General features: G+C 31.2%; 1 protein-coding gene across 6 annotated transcripts in view; it reads right to left on the reverse strand.

The window, feature by feature from the left end:
• The window catches only part of LOC118205679 (neuroglobin-like), a 334,461-nt gene that overhangs the window by 190,175 nt on the left and 127,530 nt on the right, over nt 1-16,756 (reverse strand). For 4 of the 6 annotated variants that reach the window (XM_085823292.1, XM_085823288.1, XM_085823289.1 and 1 more), the window contains one exon: nt 2,615-2,679. The exons of the other annotated variants lie outside the window; for them this stretch is intronic. The gene's annotated coding sequence lies outside the window, so the exon portion shown is untranslated. The remainder of the gene's footprint in view (nt 1-2,614; nt 2,680-16,756) is intronic. 6 annotated transcript variants of the gene reach the window in all.

Below are 16,756 nucleotides of genomic sequence, written 5' to 3' on the forward strand. Positions count from 1 at the left end.
CATCCTGATCTTTTATTATCCATGCCAGAAGCGTATAATAACTGCACTGACGTATAATACTGCTTTAAAAAGTCTTTCTGGAATCTGCCTAAAAGCTGATTGAAGAGACAAAATTTTCTTTTACTTTACACAGAAATCAAAATTTGACAATTAAACTGCGATAAAACGTTAGAATCATTAAAAGACTTCTCGCAATCATTAAAGGTTTTATCACATTTGGCATATTGGCATAATTAAGGCCTTCGAATAACTCTATGATAATCTAAATAATGATCAATGATATAAAATCTTCACTAATGGATCTAAAATTTAACATAGAGGCGGTGTAATCCATTTAGTATTAGTCAATAACTGTATAAAAGCTGTTAAAATGCAATTACATTTTCTTAGCCTTTCGAATCAAATTAAACGCAATAAAGGAAAATTTCCCTTGGATAATCACTAATCTAAAAATTCATGAATGTAATGACATTATTAAAATTTGTTGTTGTTTTTTTCTTATCGTTTTATTCGGAAATAAATCCGTTTACATCAGGCCGCTCGCCAAAAATTAAAACATTAAATTCAAAATTATATAATTAAAATATTAAGAATATTTAAAAATTACGATATTAAAAATCAAGTCTTTATCAATAAATTAAGACATAAAAATTTCACAATTAAAAATCTTAAAAATTCTCGGTGATTAGAGGAGAAGCAACCTTGAGTTTAAGACATAAAATCCCTAGCCATCCAGTACAGCAGGAGAACATCATAGCTTTGTTGTAACTTACGGTCAAGGTCCGGACAGACGGCTTCTTATTCATAGTGTCTGTTTTACAAATAGTCAGTATGCCTATTCTGCTGAGATGCTCGGTTAAGCAGCCCTGCCCAGTACCCAGTCTGAAATTAGCCACAGCCGCTCTACGTAGCCTGCGACTGAACTCATTCCATTCATTCCTGATAATCCCCCACAGTCATTCGATTGAATTGATGGCTGTGTGTTGTAAGCCGACAGAAGAGTCTCTCGAATACTTCTTCTAAAGGAATCTAGAAGAATGTAACCTTGTTCAATAAATTACTCCACACCCCTTTTTGCCAAGAGACCTGCTTTTTCATTACCATCATTATCTACATGGGATAGTATCCACCGAAATTGTATAGTTTTACCTTTCTTTTTTAGTTCCCTGATATCTCATTTTATTTTTGACGCTTAATTTAAACTTAATTCTAAATTTCAAATTAGACACAGGCAAAGAGACCACATGAACTTCTTCATCAGAGTTTGAAAAATGTTGACCCACTGGAGCATGCTATGAAAAAGGTTTAAAATATACACCTGCAAGAGAAGCATTATTCATTCTACAGCCATCTGTAAATAAATGTATCCATTCTCTTGTTCAGGATAGCTAAAATTATTAAATTTTATAGGGACAGCTGAAGCGCTTTTCAAGCTTTAGCACCTTTTAAAAATGTAATGCATTAAATTTTAGGCATTAAAACATTTTGCACCGATATTGGGAAAGGCTGATGCAACATATTTTTAGATGTGTGGTCACTGGGTATTAATGCAATGAATAGGTGGATTCATGTCTGAAGTCTCCAAGCTTTTGTGAACGATATTGTTATTCCTACTTCCTTTTACAAGAAAATAATCAAAACTAATGCCTAAAATGTAGTCAATAAATGATGATGTCAAACAATGATGATGTCAAACAATGTAAATAACTCTTCAATAATGATTTTTCATATAGTTAAAGATAAAGATTCTTATTTATTTTAGAGCTAATGTGCTGAATTTCTCCAGTAAACGTTTAACTTTACATTTTTAACATTAACTTAGAAAGTGTGTGCCACTTCAATTCTACGTTTGATGTTAAATGCACTTTCTAAATCTCCCACCCTTTTATTGTCTGTAGTTAAATATAGTGCAACACATATTCATCTTTATTTCGCATATTTCTAAACACTACAGGTAAAAGCTATCTGTAACTTTTGTTGATTTATTTTAAAATCTCCTCACTTGGATAAATGCTCTTCACATAATGGTGAATAGCGAAGAATAGAAATTCGATTATAGAGTAGAAATATTTTATGATATAAGATTTTCTTAACATTTAATAATAGAAAATTCTTACTTAAAGTAAAACTTACCATAAAATGAACATAAATGTAAATAACGAATATTTTTTTGTCCTTATTTATAAAATTTTGCTATCACTTATAAATTAAGGCAATGGAGATAACAGAACCAACTCGATCTAAATGAAGCATTCTTTTTTTTTGCCATTAAACTCTATCAAGAAAACAAATAAATTATGAAACTTAAATCGTTTTATAAACTGATGTTGCTTCCATATGTGGTCACATAATATAATATATTAATAAGGATAAAAGTGAAAATAATTTATGACATGTTTGGAAAGCTTTTTCTGTTATTAATGGAACACATTTCTGCCATTTTTTATAAAATTATCTGTCGATCGCAATTAACTGTTATGAAATTCAAGGATTACAAATTATGAAGTGTGTTACAAAATAAATGCATTTAATTTTAATTTGGATTAATTTTTCAGTTAAAATTATTTATTTGATTGCCATAAACAGATGATAAGATATAAAAAGGTATCGTTACCTTGGAATTAATTCATCGATTAAATTTCCTTATGAATGCAGGTATTTAATCCTTTGGTCTAGTATCTGCAAATAGAAACAAGATGTATTTTAGGATACATGAATGAATGTCCAGTCAAATTTTCTTCATAGTCACAGAAAAAAAAGTCCAGGCAAATGATTTTTGTTTTCGAATGTCAAAATTAACCACGGCATTATGATAAGTCCCTAAAATCCAGAGGAAAACAATTTGCATAAAATTTCCAATTTATCAATCTAAAAGGCCTATTTTATTAGCCTAACATTAGCTCAGAAGAGTTATTAGTCTCGAAACGAGATTTTGCACTGATTCACTGTATAAGGTGGAATCATTTAACGAAAGACATTAAATGGCTTCCCATGTTTACAAAAATTAATATAGTTTCAAAAAATCTCTGAATTAACAACCATTAGGTTAAATATATTAATCGAAAATATGAGAGAGTTATTGCAGTAGAAAGGAAGGCACCCTTCAATGATTATTAAAATTGTTGATTAAGATTGTTGCCACCAAATATTATCGCCCTGTATTATTATTTTGAAAGAAATTAAATAATGAAGAATCTGCAATGTAGGTATGTTTCTCGCATTGTGGAAAAACAACGGTATCTAGAGCCATCAAATTTTGAATAACGTAATCCTCACCCGAACATGGCCACCTGAAAGCCTGAATTTTAAATTTCGACTTTGTTTTATTATCGTAAAATTTTAATTAATTTTTTTAACAAACTTAAAGATTTCAAAGCGAGCAATAGCAACACTACACAGGAACAAAAAATTTGTCTTCTCAGCGCAAGACTGCCTGTCGGAAATTCTAAAGGTATGCTGTTTTTAAATATTTTGTGACATTGCTGTTGAATTAAATTTTATGTAGTTTAAGTGCGAATAACATGATATTTAATAAATAAAGAGCTAATACACAAAATGTTAAAAAAATGCCCCTATGGGCGTAATATAAAATCTGAAAGCTTTCAGATTTTATATTTTTTAATTATTATTTACTTATTATAGGACGAGATATGAATAATGTACTTAATGAATAGATATGTTAATTTTTCGAAGTGACCTTTTTAGATTATTTTCCTTATTTAAAATTTTATAATTATTTCTATATAACTTTAACTATATAACGGAAAAATAATTTCCAAAACCTTTATAAACATTTAAAGAAAATGAGGTTTTGCATTAGAATCCCAGACAATCAACTGATAATGATTGCTTTTCTGACTAAAATCCTGTGAAATTAGGTACTTATATGTTTCTAGTTATATTGATATTTTACAGCCTGACTGCGATACCGAAGGGCCTGGGTTCGAATTCTGGAGAAGGCATGGTTATAACTGTCCGTCTCTTCATAGGAGGCAATGGTGGCCCACCTATTAGGTGCCTCCATAATAAATAGACCACCATATCTGGCCTTAGTATAGATTAATGGTCTCTGTTACAACTGTAATTGTTCACAATATGCCATTGGAAAAATATATATTGATATTTTACGTATTAAATTCTATCCATACTTCGAAAAATACTTTTCCTATCGCTTAATTATTATTATTTTTTTTTAATTTCTAGCAGTAACACTTATGTACATCATTCGACGGAGAGAAAATACTAAGAGCAGACATATAAGGAGAAACAACTAACCCAAAACATACAAAACGGAAGTAGAACCATCAAAAAATGGACCTAAACTATATCGATAACATAAGTCAATTAGTCTGCGAAAATTGTAGCGGTTCTCTTGCGTTTTAATATCTATCGTAAATATTTCCTGAGACAGCTGGGCATACTCCGAGATGCTCAGCGTCCATCACATGGTCACTGCTGCAAGATAAAATTTGGGATGGACAGTATTCCGAATCTGTGCAGATAACCAGCAAAGCAGTCATGGCCTGTTTTTAGCCTGAAGGCAGCAACAGCTTGCCGTCTTGGAAAATCAGGAATCCATTCAAGAGTGTAAATTTTATTGCTTAGTGTACTAGGTCTCCTCGTGGTGATCCCTGGGTAATGCTAAATCTACTACAATTCGCGGAGCTCAAGGCCTGAGAAGCTACATGTGCATATTGAGGGATCTTGGTTGGATCATTAAGAAAATGTAGGTGCTGGGACATTTTCGGAAATGTTTGCATTCTATACAATTTTAAGGCTAAACACCAAGCCGTTTGACGGTGAAGTCGAAGCTATTAGATTGGCTAATCAACGAATATTGACAAGAGTGGAAGATTCTGAGAAAGCCATTATACTGTTTGATTCCGTTTCAGCAATCCAAGCAGTTTCATCTCTGAATTATCCATCCCTTATTATTATCATTTGGCTAATGTTATATAACCGCCCCCCATTGGGGATGGTGGGATCTAGCCGTTTATAGGCGTTGGCCATCACTAAGACCAGAAGCGGTGGTCTCTTTATCATGGAGGCACCTAACAGGTAGCCCACCTGCTAAGAAGGGACGGACAGTTTATATCCATGTCTTCCCTGGACTCGAACTCAAGCTCTTCGGTGCGGCAGTCACAATCACTAACGACGTTTTCGTCTGGGCGGCTACGTTATAAAATAGTCATGGGCATACGTGATAACATTAAGCAATACCTACTATATATAAAACTAAAGTGTTTATAGTTAGAAACTCCATGGATGCTAACTAATGTGGTGTCAGTTAATCCTATAAGGTACCATTTAAGAGTTATTATGAACATTTCTCGGATGTTATAATCCCAGAAAATGAACCCTTTATTTGATAAACGTACAGCAAATGACCATAATTTATGATACATTACCATTACCAAAGTTTGACACTAGAATGATGATTTCCAATTCCCATTCACATACTTGTGTTTTCCTAAATATACAAATGTTCTCTTCAGGGCGACGGTATTCTACTACCTCAGTAAATACGACTAATTCAGATACCCTTATCTCATCAGACTGGCTATTAAAACGGTAACTAAATCATTCCTGCAATTACAGTGAAGTGATGTGGAATACTCAATTCAACATATCAAGAGATACTTAATCATAAGAATGGATGATTATGGGATGTGATAATCAAATAGTACTAAATCTTAACACACACAGAATCCTGAGATAGAGAATCTTGAGAAATATATTTTGGGAAGGAAAGTGCCATATAGTTAAAATGATAAAGCAGACTTTATTATCCTGATTTATTATGGACTAACACATGATGTCATTGCAATAATTCCTTTATTTGGCTCAAAAGGAAAAAAAATATATGTTTACTTGTCTGTATGCTTACAAGAGCACACATTATAATATTATGATGTCCAAATGCATCGTAGTTTTCTTTTGTTTCTACTAAAACTGAACATGAATAGTTTCCTGGCTTAAACCGATGAGTAATTAATATTTATACATATTATTAACCATTAAAAGTTTTAGCATTACTAACTAGAGAAAATTTTAGCATTGTTAACTGTTGTATAATTGAAGTTCTGGAAAAAATTTTGGTTTAGAGGTTTGCTGGAAACAGTTTGTTCACCAAATAAGAGAAAATATTTTAGACTGATGGCTAAAACATACATACCGTTTACCTTTACAATTTCATTCATATAAATAAGACTGCCTGTGGATATTTACTTTAAATTTAAATTTAGTATTATACTTCACTTGGATTTTGCTGTTTTCTATCCGAGCGTTATAAGGTATTTTCTCCCTCCTTTCTCCATGCCTTCGTGGGTAATGGTAACGCACTTGGCGCTTATCTAGAGCTCTAGGTTCGAGTCACGGTGATGCTGTCACCGTGCTTGCTTATTTTTCATGTTTGCTGCTGCAAAATAAAGTAACGACTCTACAGTGGCGCCCGAACTAAAAGGTGGAGAATGATGATTGGTTTCCCTAGTCACCAGTCGCCCTTTGAGAGGAGAGCATATAAAGTATTTTCTCCCAACTTCTAGCCAGCCTTCGTGGTGTAACGGTTAGCACACTCGGCGCGTATTGTAAAGGTCCAGGCTTCGAGTCCCGGCGAGGGCATTGCATATTTTCATGTGTTCTGCTTCAAAATAACCTAATGTCTCTATAGAGTAACTGAATTCTGAATTTTACAGTTTCCTTTTCCCCCCTCTCTCTACTACATTTCATGACATTCAAACTCTACTACATTTCATTCATACTACATTAAACTGTACTACATTTCATGACATTCCTTGCTAGAATACATAACGCACATTGCTCAAACTAAATTCTGATATTTTCCATTACACAGCATATTTAAAAGAAAAAAGAAAACGATAAGTAATTAATATTCATGACATTCCTGCTAGAATACATAACGCACATTGCTCAGACTAAATGCTAATATTTTCCATTACACAGCACATTAAAAAAAAAAATCTGAACGAATCTTCAGATTTTATATTACGCCCGTTTTTTTTTTTTTTTTTTTCATTTACACACATACACGTTTCGAGAGCATTTGTACTAACATCCCTTTGGGCTAAAAGTATTTAAAAACAGCATAAACGTCAGAAAATTCAGTTCAACAGCAATATTGAAAAAAAAAAGTCTGAAAAGTTTCCAATTTTAAATTACGTCCAAAGGGGATTTTTTTAACGTTTTATGTGCTACCTTTTGTTTATTAAATATCATGTTCTTTGCACTTAAACCATAAAATTAAGTTCAATAGCAATGTCGCAAAATAATTTTAAATTGACCGTATCTTTAGAATTTTCGATACACAGTTCCGCGCGCTGGAGATAAAAAGGTTTTTTCCCTCCGTAGAGTGTTGCCATTGCTTGCTTTTAAATCGTTGAATTTGTTACCCAAAAATTCATTAAAGTTTTACAATATATGAAATCGATCATAAAAACAAATTCCAAATTTCAAATTGGGTCTTCCACATGCCCATATTCGTAGGAAGATACGTCATTCAAAATTCGATGGTTCTATGTACCGTTGTTTTATCACAATGCAAGAAATAGACGTACATTTATGCAGATTTTTCATTATTTAATTTCTTCAAATATAATGCAGGACTCTAACATTTGTTGGTAACAGTTTGAAAAGTGAAACGGACATTTATAGTGATTCAATGCAAAATCACAAAATGAAAACAATTGTCCTTCAAGGACAAAGCGCCTTTCGATTGATAAAAAATATTTAAAAATAACATATAATTAGAATTTTCGGTAAACAATCTCGCTCGTTGGAGATAAAAAATATTTTTCTTTGTTACAGTGTGTTAAATTCTGTTACACTGTTGCCAATGCTCAGTTTGAAATCGTTGAATTCGTTAATACAAATTCCTTAAAGTTTTACAGAATGCGAAATAGGCAATAAAACAAATTCCAAATTCGGGTATGTAGTGATCATATTCGGGTGGAGGATTACGTTATTCAAAATTTGATGGATCTAGGTACCGCTCTTTTTTCACAGTGCGAGAAATCTACATACATTCATGCAGATTCTTCGTTATTTATTTTCTTTAAGGGCGATAATATTTGGTGGCAACAATTTGAAAAGTGATACAATGCTTCTAGTGATTGGACGCAAAATGCAGTTTCGAGACTAATAGCCTTTCTGAGCTAAAAGTGTGAATGACGTTTATTTAAAACCGTAAATTATATAAATAAGACATAATAAATAAATCAACTGACCGTTGCTAATAATTTAATCATTCTTCTAACTTTATTCCTGCAAAGAAGTATCCAGAAAACTTCTTTAATCGACGGATTAGATAGTTTTTGCAAACTCGTCCGCAAACGGGGATTAATATATCCCGTTTTGGTATTCTTTCTTCCTAAACTCTTGACCGGAACTCACGTAGGATCACGGTTGCCCGGCGAAAAATAACGACCACAGCTTTATCCTAATCTCCACGAGCAACCTCCAATCTTCTTAAGTTAATTCCTTCCGTTCGTGTTTCATTTGTGAGCTCCCCCTAAACGTAAAAGTCTGCTAACCTCAATACGTGTTTCCGAAATTATCGCAGATTAGCTTCACAGCTTTTCTTGTGCATGTTGAGTATTTTAGTGAAAAAGTAAAGCTGCTTATCTGCTTGTCATTTACAGTAACGTATCCTAAAGTATCTCAGATTCATTTATAAGAATATGCAGAAGAGCTATACAATATAAAATGCCAGATAGGTAGAATATAAATGCCTGGAGATAATAAAATAATGCATGCATGGCTCATTTTCTAATACTTAGAAGAAAACAACCCTAAATTTTAAATAACCATGTATTTTTCAAATCACATATTAGGAAAGATTGAAAAGTTATGTATAATTTCCCCCTAATTCCATCATGCCTTCGTGGTGTAATCGTTAGCACACTCGGCGCTTATTCGAGAGGTCCAGGTTCGAATCCCGGTGAGTCATTGCTAATTTTTCATGTACTCCTGCTTCAGAATAATCTAATGTGTCTACAACCATATTTTCTTTTCTTTTCCAAAGAAGGGCTAAATTAATCAGAATTTGAGAAAATGTTAGAATCAGTGATCGTAATACCCACGATGGCTATATAGTTACATTTGCTGGGATAGAAAACGAATGGTATAAGAAAAGGCAACGCTTGAAAGTTTTACAGAAAAGCGTAAAACACCAAGCAGAGTTAATACAGTTAAAAAAACAATTTTCACAATTAAAATTAGAGTTTCTATGCAAAAACAAGCATTTCAATCAACGGGCAAAAAACATTTTGGTGCACCAGTACTTAAAGTTAACATCTGCCCCCTCCCCCACTCGTCAGAGCGAAAAAGTTGGTGCACCAACTGACTTAATTTAACACACTACTAGGATTTTCAAATGAAAAGAAATTCGTGCCACATTAGCGCTTAGCTCCACTTTTAAATTTTTGACAATTCCAAAACTATTGCATGCTAATTAATTATGGCACAGAAAACTTAACCGAAACATATTCAATCCCTCGTAAAGCAAAAAATGCACAATTTGCAAATATATAAGATTACAAAAGCAAAGCTCAACGAGTCGGGAGAAGGAGTGAGTACATATTTAGATTATACTTTTTTAATGTTTCCATTTTAAATTTATTCAAGATCCAGTTTATAAATATGCTTACATAACTTCAATAGAATTGTAACTACTTTTGTCAAAGGCGATAATAAATAATAAATTAGAAAATGATTCAGTGCATTATAATACATATATTTTGGGTGCACCAGATTGCAACAAAAAAGGGAGGTGCACAGTTAAATGTTATAGCAGTCCTATATATAAAATTTCAACCATCTATAGCTAGTCGTTTTTGATTTATGAGAGACATATACAAACGAGTGTACGTACGTACGTAAAGACGTCACGAAATAAATCCCTCTTGAATCCATTTTAAATCCAATGTACAATCTGTTTTGAAAAAAAAAAGAGTCTTTTATTCTATGTATTTCTTTCCGTAACGCAAAAAAAAAAAAAAAAAAAAAAAAAAAAAAAATAATTCAAATCAATTCAAAAGCGATCAAAATGGATATTTTCGTTGAAATAATGATACCAGATATTCTTCGCGATTACATTACTTCATTTACTTCGTAGAAGGATGTAAAAGAACAGAGTTCATCCAGCCGGGAAAGAAGGTGGTTATATAAATGTATATGTCTGTATATATATATAAAACAATTCTTTTGAAAACAAAACACAAACATGCCTAGTATTTTCGCGCATTAAGCTGCAGAAAAATTATCATTAAAGACATAAAGTAAGAAATATAGAACTAATATTTCACAAAGACCAGAAATTGAAATTCATAATTAATAAATTTCAAAAAATTATATAAATGCAACAAAGAATTTTGAAATGTTAAAACCAAAACATTTCAAACAAGTAAAACCCCACTTCAAAACATTTTGGAATTTAATGAAAAATGAACAAAAACAGAAGAGGAATTCAATCAACCTCAATGTCACTTCATCAGGGGGAGTTCTAAATTTCTTACTTTATCTCCTTAATGATATATATATATATATATATATATATATAAGATATAACTAAATGTGATAGCTGTTTCAAAAAATAATTGGCGACCTCAAAATTAACATTCTAAATTTGATGATTTGCCCCTAAATTCATCTCTTCTCACAAGTTCCAGATTTTTCTATCTTAACTTAACGTTTTAATGCAGCGCAACTAGATGTTACATTAGTCGAGGCTGACCGTTTTCAAAAACATTCATTCTAAATACGTTTTAAATTCATCTTAAAATCCGCTTTATAAAAAAACAGTCCTTTACTCTGTCCATACGTACATATGCCATGCAAACAATTTCCCCAAATGGCTTGGAGGGAGAGAAATTCATTTACTTCATACAAGGAAGTAAAAATGTAAATACTTAATCAGTTTAATACATAAAACATTTGCATTTGAAAGTGAAAAAAGATATTTCAATGCATTATAATTCAATGCAATCATCAGTGCAATAGCATTAAAACTATAAACACCGATGTTTGTAAGTGTTTGTAAATGCTTTTAGAGATGCTAATCATTTCCTATGTTTTGCTACTGTACAGCGATGTTTACAAGAGATGGTTCATTATACTATTTGGTGTCTGTAGAAATAACAGTTAGTGAGAAAAACTCATTACAAATTATGAGTCTATAAGAAGGAAAAAATGTATATAGCAAATGGAGTTTGGAAAAGACAAACTGGCTCTGGTACAAGATTAAACGGGCAAACTTTTCTATTTACCGAAAAAATATAATATTTTATAATATAACACTTACCCATGGTGCATGATCAGAAAATGAAATTACGATAATTCATTTATTATAGTATAATTAAATTCTCCCAGACTACGTAGAGATTGTAACAAATACGAAAGAAAGGAGGAAAGAAAAGTTCAGTTTTATATAAAACCATATTCTTTCTTTATATTCAATAAACTATTGCATTTAAATCTTCGGAGAATGCTTCGGTATAATTTTATGTTCTATATAATTTTATGCTTCTGCATAATTTTATGTTCTATATAATTTTATGTTTCTGCATAATTTTATGTTCTGTATAATTGTATGCTTCTGCATATTATGTTCTATAAAAGATGTGTTTATTTTATGCTTCTATATAATTTTATGTTCCCTTTTATGCTCCTATGTAATTTTATGTACCATATAAAGATGTGTTTATTTTACAGTTCTATATATTTTTATGTTCCATTTTATGCTACTATATAATTTTAATTGTATGTTGCATAAAAGGACGTGTTATAAATGTTTTCAGACATATCGATTACTTCCAAAGTTTGGTTACTATATAGAGGTGATTCTAAAAGATGGTTAATTGTACTTTCTTGTGTCTGTAGAAATAAAACTTAGTGGAAATAACGCATAATAAACGGTGAAAATATACAAAGGAAAAGAAATATATATAGCAAAATGGAGTTTTGTAAATACAAACTAGTTCTTAGACAAGATTAGACGAGCAAAGCTTCCTGTTTATTGACAAAAATATAATATTTTCTAACACTTACTTGTGGTACATGATCAAAGAACAAACAGAAATAGCGATAATTCACTTAATATAGTACAATTAAATTCTCTCAGACCACGCACACATTGTAATAAATACAGAAAAGAGAAAGGAGGAACGAAAGTACAGCTTTATATGAATTCATGTTCCTTTTTTAACAAATGACTGCATTTAAATATTCAGAGAATGCTTTCCATATAATTTTATGCTCCATAAAATGATTGTTTTAATTATGGACATTTTTCCTTTCATTGAAACGTTTTATGTTTAAAAATGCTCTGAAATTGGATATTACAAGATTATAATGTCGCATGCAATTAAAATTTACATTTTTGTCATCTTTTTATAGAAATTCGTTCTAAGATTTGCAATAAATTTCAAACTTGCGGGAACCAAATGCCTAAAGCTAAATTCTTTAAAAATGTATTTATTGTGTCTCTGAAATATATTTTGCGCGAAAAATAAATTTAATCTTAAATTCTTTTGCTTCGAATACACGAAATTCTTATCGCCTAAAGCAATTTCATCCTTTTCAAATCAACTTTAAATTCACGGTAGCATGTATAATGAAGTTACTAAATATTGCAACTCTATCACATATTTTGCGAACTTATTTTCGATTTTTCTATGTTAACGATATTACTTTTGTGTTTTGAAATGCGTCACGTAAGTTCACGTTTTTCACCGCAAATGGAAGCAGATTGTGCGAAAGTTATATTTTTGTGATGATTAGCATAAAAATACTGATGACTTTGACTGATGACTAAAATACTGATGACTTTGACTGATGACTAAAATACTGATGCATATATATAAACTATATATGCATATATAAACACGCTTTTATTCTGGTTTTAAGCTGTTGAAACACTACAGACGTAAGTCCCTTTTTCATACAATCATAAGAAACACATTTTTAACCTTTGTAAGGATTCTTTCCTTATTTCTCCTTCCCTACGCTGAGTTCGAATTCGCAGTAAAGGACAGCTTGTTTTCTCACGTTTTCTGTTCCAAAAATTCTAGGAGGGTCTCCTGTATGTCTCTAGAAGTAGCGCCCGAACTAAAATGTTATAATGATATGCTCTTTTTAAATATTTTTTTGTATTATTGTTGAATTTAACTTTATGTGATTTAACTGCGAAGAACATGGTATTTAATAAATAAAAGTAACGCACAAAACGTTTAAAAAACTCCCTTTTGGGTGTAACATAAAATCTGAAAACTTTGATATGTTTTTAATTTTAAATTTTAGTCAGTATAATGTGATTCATCACAATAAATTCGGCACATTACCTTTAATATTAATTGTTAAAGTTGTACCTTGCTTTGGTTTTAAACTCAAGGATAATTATCCAAATTCTTTGTTAAATATTGTTTTTAATGTAATTTGTAACTAAGTTTGTTTATTTCTAATGATGCTTATGCTTTCATTAATTAAAGTGTTTTCTTTTTTTTTTAAATACTGATTAATTGATGTGTCCAAATGGACTTATTCTCCAGTTTAAATCATTTGAATATATTAGTAAATTATTCATAGTAGTTTTCAGTTAATTATTATACTAGATATTTCTTTCTTTATCGTTTTCTTGCTGTCCTTTGATATTGTGTTATTTGGTGTTTTAGTGTGCTTGTTATTACCCTAGATTAATCAGGATTTGATAAATTTACTCTTAAAAAATATTAAGAAATCAATTTATATTTAGAATTCTAATTATTAGTAAGAAATATATGAATGGTATAAAGTTTCGGTATCGTAAAATCTTGGAATTTCTTATCAATTCATCACCGACATCAGTTCATCACCGACACTGTTGGTAAAACACCTTATAACTCTAAGCTACTATAAGAGCAAGTATGTGTGAATTTCGGGCAATTGTCTAAAATCAGTGTTTGTTTGATACACAGGTTAATTGCAGAGGCTTAGTGTGTTTGGTAAGATAAAGAACAGACTTCTTATTAGCCCAAAAGGGCGTTAGCCCTATCGGCTATTAGTCCCGAAACGGGATTTTATGTCATCCACCATAAACGGAGACGCATTTTTTTAATTGTTGACACCAAATACTATCGCCCTGTATTATCTTTATGTAAATTAAATGATGAAGAATCTGCATGTATGTATATAAGTTCCTCGAATTACGAAAAATCGATGATACCTAGATCCATTAACTTTTGAATAATGTTGTCCTCTGTCCGAACATTTGCACCAGCAAGCCCGAATTTTGAAATTCGAATTTTATATTTATATTTTGTAAAAAATTTAATGAATGTTTCATTAATAAACTCAATGATTTGAAAGCCTGAGAACGCTGAAAGAACATGCGAATCTTCTATGCTTTTATTTTTTTTAGTTCTTTCTCAGCGCGAAAGCATATTAAACGGTTATGTCGAGCTTTGCACTTGGAGCAGACGAGATCGCTTTTACATTGCTTTATGCGATGATTCGATTTAAGACAAAGGAAACATCTTGCTTGCTTACGCAATAAATTTCTCTTCTCATCAATTGTCAATGTTTCACAGTCTTCAGTAACATGTCTAGCGAGCAGTTGCAGCACTGCACGGATTAAAATAATTTAATCTCCAGCGCGCGAGACTGTCTTTCGGAAATTCTAAAGATATGTTGTTTTTAAATATTTTGTGATTTTGCTGTTGAATCGAATTTTACGTGGTATCAGAACCAAAAGCGCGATATTTAATAAAATAAATAAGCACACAAAATGTTACTAATAAAAAAACAAACAAACAAAAAAATTGTAAAGCCAAAGCCATCTTAGAAAACTGAATAATAATATGATGGAAAAGACTGAAAAAAATAGAGACACTTAATACTGCATCGAGAATTCCAAACATATGCTGCTAAGCTGCTTTTAAAATTTTTGTAATTTTGCTGTTGAATCATATATGACGTAAGTGCGAAAAAATGGTGCTTAATCATAAAGATACCGGGAATGAATGCAACAGCAGACTGGTAGACTGCGAGCTCAGAGAACAGCGTAAAAATCCTTAAGAAATCCTCTTGGGCGATCATTAAAATCTGAACTCTGTAAGACCTTTTTGATTGAAATTTTTATTTTATTTTACTGATAACTTTTAGTTACATCACAAATGTATTGAGCGCTTTTAAGTGAAGTCAATGTTAAACAAAGAAATAATTCGGTCAACTACTAATTTTTAAGCTAGTATACAATTCTTGCATTGATTATTTCTAGTTTTTAACCTGAAATAAGAAAGCTGTAGAAATTTTAAGTATATATATTACCGTTAAGCCCAAATGCATTATTTTTGGCATGTGAAAGGCAAAGGAAGTAATATATGTATAAAATATCTAACAATGAAAGCTATCGCAGAACTTCACCTGCTTCATTAGCAGGGAAGCCCAATTAATGTTAACTAATGTAAACACCAACTTCCTGCGGCTTTTCAAACAAGAAATAGCCAATTTCTGCTTTCGTGTTAAGCCGTTTGGCCCTGAAGTTGAAGCAAAAAGGAAAAGTTTTGTCGCGGCAAAATTATCAATTTCCGCATTTGCTGGTCCCGGCTTCCGGTTGCAGAAGCCCTCGGCAGAACCCGGAAACGAATGCCAACAGACTGAAGGACGACAGACCGTAAAATCACATTTTTTAAAATAGCATATTGGAATAATTCTGGCAGCAACGATTTTCGAAGTTTTTTCTCGTTTTAAAATTAGAGTTTAATAATTTAAATGCAAATAATTTATATTTCTATTTAAATAACATAACCTCGAGCTTCAAACGGAACATTTATATATAAGTGTTTCTTAAAATTTTAAAAAATTCAGAATAAGGAAACTAAAAGTATTTAATTGCAAAATTTATAGAAATTTTATTTAATTTGACTTAAATTAAGCTGTGATAAAGATGCTAAATTTTCTAACTTTTTAAGTAAGTTATTATTATTATTTACAGTTTTAAATATCCATAATCAATGTTTAATAATCAATATCTGTTTAATAAATCAACGAGAAGAGACAAAAGTCAATATTTGAATTAAAATTTACTGAAACTTTACGTACTAAAACTATAAACATTTCGGAATTTTTTATTTATAGTTTATTTTTAAAAATATTTGTATTAATAGTTTAATAAAATATTCTCACATTAATTAATCCAAAAGCCTGTATTCGGGAGAGCCATCACCAAAGTGAAATATTATTTACAAGCTTGAATCAATCACGATTTCTTTGCTATTAAGTCACTTATAACAGGGAAATTCTAGAAGGGTTGAGTAATAAAGGGAATTCATTATACAGTGAAAATTCCACCATACCGAATAATGGATGGAAAGTTTCGTTCGCAAAGAATCGGGAAGTCAAACGAATCCAGAAGGAACAGACAGTTGATTATGTAACTAATCACCGTGAATTTTCTAGCGTTAGCATTGCACCAAGAAGTGAAATGTTATAATCTACTTGATTCTCATACTTCCATTTATTACTTGAAACAAGATATTTTCTCTAATAACACTTAAAATTTCTGTACATTTTGATCCATAAAGAGCATAATAGAAGTTGTATAGGAGGAGAAGGAAACAATCCAAAGTTTTTGACATCTGGTGTGTGCAGTACATTGGTTAATCAAGAGTAGAATCTTCCAATTTTTGGTTAAAGGTTCTTCGAATATTTTTGACGACAACTTTATGTTATAATTACCTTTATAGAAAGCAGGAAGAATTTTCAT

The sequence above is a fragment of the Stegodyphus dumicola genome, chromosome 9 (assembly GCF_044657685.1).
Source record: "Stegodyphus dumicola isolate Sdum_Otavi_A_Nest chromosome 9, ASM4465768v1".
Classification (NCBI taxonomy): domain Eukaryota; kingdom Metazoa; phylum Arthropoda; class Arachnida; order Araneae; family Eresidae; genus Stegodyphus; species Stegodyphus dumicola.